A 6,928-nucleotide genomic window follows, 5' to 3' on the forward strand; every position below is an offset into this window, starting at 1 on the left:
TTATCCTATTATTTTCTTCCATTTTTTCATTAATAAACTTTAAGTATCGCAGTTTTTGACAATTTTGTTCTTCCGTAGTTAGCAAACCCGAGTGAGTCATTCCGCGTAGATTTTATAACAAAGTACATGTAGTCCCTGAGATAACAAACGTTTTATTGAACAAACAACCTTTGTAACATATGCCACTCATAATATTGTGTTGAAAACGAGACAACGCTCATTTATATCAATAACAATAATTCAATAACGATAGCTCTATATTATTTTCGGGGCACTGGAATTCACGCGCAATGCTCGTCGTAGTCAGTCAGTTAGCGAAAATTTGACATGTGCTCGCGAGAGAATTTGAATTTCAAGACTTATTTATTTAGATCTGTGAGTGATTCTGTACTCGAAGAGTTAATGACATTGAAGTTTTGGATGTTAAAGGTTGCCCCATAAAACTGTGATGTTAACAGCCTTGCTGTTGAAACCTTGAATTCCGTGTTTACAGTGGAAGTGGTGTGGTGGGTGGGGAACATGAAATCTGAATTCAAAGTGTATTCAGGAATTGTGTCAGACACGGGATTTGTTTGTGAGGTTAGTGTTGCTGTACATGTTGTGTTTGTTTTTCTGATTGTGTGTTCATACTTCGATTGTGCTTTTGTTGAAGTTGACAATATAGCTGAACATCTTTGAAGTTGCTTTTCAGTCACTGAAGAATAGTTCAAGATGGACTGAACATTCTTATGACCAGTAAAAGCCATAATTTCTGTAAGAGGAACATCATGGCCTCGCAGCTTCTGGACAAGATGTTTTCGCGCAGAGTGGTTTGTTTAACGTTTGCCCTCTGGAAGATTTGCTGCCACGGCCATGGTTTTGAGCATCTTTCCTAATTTGACCTCTCCAAGGCGTTGTCTCAAAAACCACTGACTGGAGCAACCCTCTCTGGTGCGCGGCGCTAGGTAAAATGGATCATCATCGTTTGAATATCCATCTGGTCGCTTTGCTGAATAAGCCTTGTACATGGCGATTGGGTCACGAGGAGAATTTACCCCAAACATCTTGGGGTTGACCTTCCTGTAGTCGCCCAGATTCTCACCAGTGCGTGTTTGTGTCTGCCTCTCATGAAACTCTAAGAATTCATCACCCTCGGCAGTGGTTCGCAGCTTCACATCTCCCCATCTAAATAAAAGGTATGCAATGTTTTTTGTTTTGTTTGTTTTTTATGATAAAAATCTTTTTTTCTACTATTGCTATTTTTGTACACCAAAAAATAAATAAATACACAAAAATACAGTCATGGCCACCCCATTTTGTGATATATGAGTCGCGAATTGTTCAAATTGTGAAAAAACGAGTCGAGAACTTTATAAAATTGTGAAAATTTTAGTCGCAAACTTTCTATAATTGTGAAAACCTGAGTTGCGAACTTCTTGTACTTGTGAACATTTGAGTAGCGATTTTCCAAAATGTGTGAAAAACAGCCATTCTTACAGACGGAAAAAAGCCCTGAACAGTGCCATTTGAATAGTTATGGCTTCCATAACTTAAAATGGTGTTTTTTATTATTTTGAATGGCGCGCCTTTAAACCGGTCTGTCAGTACTATATCTACTGTTTGCTAGAGGTCTTTAAGCTATCATTTTAATACTATGTTGATAATATTTGTGAATAAATTTAGATGTTGTATTCAAATTTGAATTAAAAAGTAAAGTTGTTGGCACTTCCACAATTTTGTCAAATTTGGTGACATTGGACTCTGGCATCGGACAGCGACACCCCTGTAAATCATTTGTCACACTAACAGTATCATTCAACAATAATTTTATTTGAAACAAGCTTTTCTGCATTGAATACGGTTTCCAAAATTTTATTAGTTTCATTAGTTTCCAACAAAATTGTTAAAGTTGCTTTTCTTAAAAAAAAAACACATGTAATTTGAGCTATCACTAATGATTGAAAAAATTCATTTTGATAAAATTGAGTTAACCACCTCAAATTGTGTTGTTCTGTTAATTTAGATTCACTCGTACATGCATGATATACATTTCGATTTCAGAATTAAATATCTGGCTTATTTCGCATTTTTCGACATATGTTCTTCTTAACTTTTTTTTACACATTTTATATTAATTCATAAATATTTGACAAAATCGTATAATCTCGCTTTAACATTTCAATTGAATAATCCAGTCAAATGTACTTATTGGTGTAATTTACATTTAAAAAGAAACACAACTACAAGTGCAGATTATATGCTAGTTATTAGAAATGCTATGAATAATTTCAATAATTTATGCAATTATTTGGATAGACTTCTTTTCATTTTTTATATATTAAGAACAGAAATAAACCTGTTTCTTTAGGCTCTTCTTTTTTGCATTGAAGGTTTCACGAGTAAACAAAAAGTCTGTTCCGGAACCGGACATAATGCTGTGTGGAAAAAGATGACGACGAAAGTACCGATCCAGCGAACTTAAAAAGCCTCTCAATGAACTTGGTTCATAGTCCGACCCATCCGATTTAGTTAGAGACAGGATGAATCTTGCCACATAGTGGTCTAACTGATCAACGGGAATTTCATGTATTTGCTTTGTTTTGCCTTGTTGTGCAAGATATCTGCGAAATTTGTTCATATCAGCAAATGTTTTTTTTGCTGTGTTTTTATTCACTTGGTCAGTGATAAATTTATTGACATGTTCAATGTAAACATCCTTAAACTCATTGCTTTTTGAAGTTTCTTGAATGATTGAAACCTTTTTTTGATCATTTATGGGAATGTTCTCAGACGCTATATTGTCAGTCATGTCAGTAGCAGGTTGTTCCAGTTCATTGTCAAAATCAAACAACACTCTGGCATTAAACCCAAACTTAGCCTGAAAGTCTTCATATGAAAGTTCAACAATATCTTGTGTATTTGCAATTTGCTCATTAACTTCAGTTTCAAAGTCACTATCATCTTGTATTAAATTAAAATTTGGATATTCAATATGAGCAGACATTTTGTTGAATTTTGTTCCGTTGCAGACAGCAATTTTGGTGCAGAATATTTACAGCATAAATAAATGAAAATAATTTATAACAAGAAAACAAATGTTTTGTTATATTATTTATTTCTTTATTTTATATTATTTAATAACATTCTGAATTAATAATAATTATAAATCCATTTATTTATTTATGCCTATGAGATCGTTGAAAATATTAGTTTCACATGAACTTTATGAATGAGGTCAAAAAGTTCCGACTATAAATAGCAATCTGAAAATACCCCAATCCAAAAAAAGCGATAGTATAAAGGTCATGTTTATACGATCGTTGTTATTCTATCGATATTCATCTGGTAATAGGATAAATAGAGAATATCATGTTAGTGTCGGATAGAGATCAAGTATATCATGCGAGGCTGAGAAACATGTAGTGCGAGGCTTGCCGAGCGCTACAAAGTTTCGAGCCGAGCATGATAAACTTGATCTCTATCCGACTCTCACATAATATTATATTTATCCTATTATTTTGTGGTCGTTAATCGTTCAAAAAGAGTAAATATACTTTAAAATTCAAAGAAACAGCGCTGGTATATATATATATATATATATATATATATATATATATATATATATATATATATATATATATATATATATATATACTTTTTTTTCAAATGATAATAACAGTATGTAGTATGCATGCCAAGTTCTACATGAAAAGAAAGAAAAGAAAATTCCTATAAAAGGAAGGAGTTAAGTTTCTAGGGCCCTGCACTTCTTCGCAATGTTTTGTATACATAAAGTTTAAGTGCTTCAATGCTTAGGGATTTATGCTTGGCACAGCAAACGTTAGCACAAATGTCTGAATGAATGAAGAAAGTAATGGTCATTGATCGCGGTATTTTCTCTTTAAACCATGCGTCATGATACGAATCATATCACGACCTGCGGAATTATCAGATGTTTAAATTAATTTCGTGTTAATAATGTTCTTCTTCGCACAAGAAAATTGACTTAACGGCAAACTAACTGCAAATCCTGAAGAGTTATGGTTCTTGCACTCTCCACTTCCTCTCCAATATACATTTCATATGGGACATATACACTCTCATGATATAAATAGCATGTAGAATAAACTTTTATTTATTTATAAATTGGTTATGTGTAAAAAAAAGACAACAACGCAGTCATGGTTTACCCAAATATATTTTGTTTGCATTTTATTAACAACACAAAACGTGATTAATGTATGCAATTATTGTTAGATGCATGTTACAGCCAAAAAAGCAAAGCAATGTATTTATATGACAATTTAAAGACCATTAATGTGACGGATCAGCATTTTAAGCAAAACAAGTTCGAAGTTAAAAACAAAACAAAAAATGCATACATTCTATTGCTTTTGTGTGTTATTACATTTTATTTTTTATTAAGACTGTATTTTTTGTTCCTCTATCTACTAACATTAAAATTAATCACTTTGTATAAACAAAAAGAACTATAGAACATTTGTTATTTCCTAAAATTATGAATGTGCAATAATTAAGTAGTGAACTTCGACCTATAAACGTTATAGAAGCTCCCAGGACAATCATGCTCAGCATTTATTTTACTTAGAATCGTTTTATCATGTCTATGAAGATTTTAAAATATTCTACAATTTCATATATTAAATTAATCTTAACTGTATGATCTAATATGCATGGTGTATGTAACTAATGTACATAAATGAGTTTCCATAATATTAAAAAATAATGCTGCTAAAAACAAGCCGTTGGTATGGATGGTATTTGAGGGTTTGACCCTGTGACCATTTCTAAAACCTATTGTTAAAACATTATTAGACCTTTTACGAACGAACGCTTGATAAACAATAGTATTGAGTACACGAAGGAACATCACTGGACACGTCAAAAATAATATGCACGTGATTGCTTTAGTTATAACGGAAATACACACAGCAAACCACCGCTCATAGTGCAAATATTGCTTTTACTGCCCCGTGAACTTGAGCACATTTCTTGGGGCATATTGGGCAGCTCTGGGCCTCGGGGCCGCAGTCCTCGCAAGCGATACAGTGACCACAGGGCTGGTAGGTCAATGCCACACGTCTTACCTTGCAAATCTTACACCTCAGTAAACCTTGCAGCTTTCGAAGTTCCTGAAGTTCCTTATCGATGGTTGAAGAGTCGTTCCCTTAAAACGTGGATACAAGCTTGTATGGTTCATGATGTACAAAACGCATTCATACGTGATACTTTTATATATCTTCTTTTAATTAAAAATAACTATCGGATAATAGAGAAACATGATATTTTTGCAATTATAATAATCAAATGGTGCTAAATCTTTAAACGGAATGGATGTTTAAATGCGTATTATTATGAACATAAAATTACTAAAAAATACCTACATGGAGCTAACTTCAATAATCAAAAGCTATATATATATATATATATATATATATTCATAATAATAGTATAAATAAACCATAAACTTATTATATAACTGGATCAATTATTGACTTTGCGCTATACAAAAAAATAAGCTATATACAGTCCACTCTCGTTATCTCGACATCGGATATCTCGATATTCTCGATATGTCGAAGTAAGCTCAATGTCCCAACTTTTTTTCCTTCTTTATTTAGATAAATAAACATCGCATATCTCGATTTTCGTTATGTCGAATAATTCGATATCTCGATATAAAGTTTTGTCCCGAGTCCCGATTTTACACGTATTTACTGTGGTTTATCTCGAAGTGCGAATAAATGTTCCAGGTTCGGAAAAAGGTGAGAACATGTTTCTTTGATACTTCACCGTCTCGCTTCGCCCGGCTGCTCCCGAAATTGTGCGGTAGGAAATTGATCCGTTAATTGCATCAATGATCACATGTGAGTAATGTCGTTAGCCATTAACACTTGAGTAAGGTCTGTCACTTTAACTGCCACTTTAACTTCAATTAACTGCAATTCTTCAAGCCTGTATCTAGATCTGGGGATGTTGAGTAATAAAGATAATAAAGACAAGACACAAAATGGCTTATCATTTTTATTTGATCCTGTACTAATAATCGATTGAACTTTGTATTTCAAACTACAAAATGTACATGTACTTTTCAGTATTCCGGAACATGATTTACGCATGTTCATATGGAAAACCCTCGTCTTGATTGGACGTCAATTGGATCATAATTTTAAATAGCAACATTACCGGATGGTTACTCGACAGTTTAGAAAAATTATAACCGCATGTGTTCATGCAATTCTGTAATACTTAAAACGTCATTTTAAGCATTTAAATAGCAAAATTAATCGTGCCTTGTAAAAACGCGTATATATCAGGTAGAGAGTATTATGCCAAACGGTGACGGCTTTAGTTAGACAACTGAGCAGGTATTAAGATGTTAAAAACAAGGTAAATTTTCGTCTCATTTTGTCATTGAAAAAGCCTAATCGGATATCTCGAACTCTCGTTATCCCGATATTTTTTCTTGTTCCCGCCGACTTCGAGAGAACGAGAGTGGACTGTATTTGCAATGTTAATGAAACAACATGAACATAATAACGTATTAACTATATACCACATGTACATCATAGACAATATAACATTGCAAAACATTTTTATTCGGTTTAACGCCGTGTTCATCAGTATTTCAGTAAATCACGGCGGTCTGTTTAACGACTCACAGTTTTTCTGTGATGGCTAGTGAACCAGTGAAAATTAAATATAATTATGACAATAATTGACAACTATCCGATTTGAATCAGAGGTATATTTGATTTGATTTGATTTGATTTGATTTGACAACATTAAGTTTTGCTTTCCTTGCTACTTATATTGTAAAACGAGCGGGATAGAAACCTCAAACCATATAAAACACATCCATTGCCATGACTGGACTATTAAATCTAGTTGTACAATTTCGATAACTAACGAAAATATACGAACATTT

The sequence above is a fragment of the Dreissena polymorpha genome, chromosome 6, assembly GCF_020536995.1.
Source record: "Dreissena polymorpha isolate Duluth1 chromosome 6, UMN_Dpol_1.0, whole genome shotgun sequence".
NCBI classification, from domain to species: domain Eukaryota; kingdom Metazoa; phylum Mollusca; class Bivalvia; order Myida; family Dreissenidae; genus Dreissena; species Dreissena polymorpha.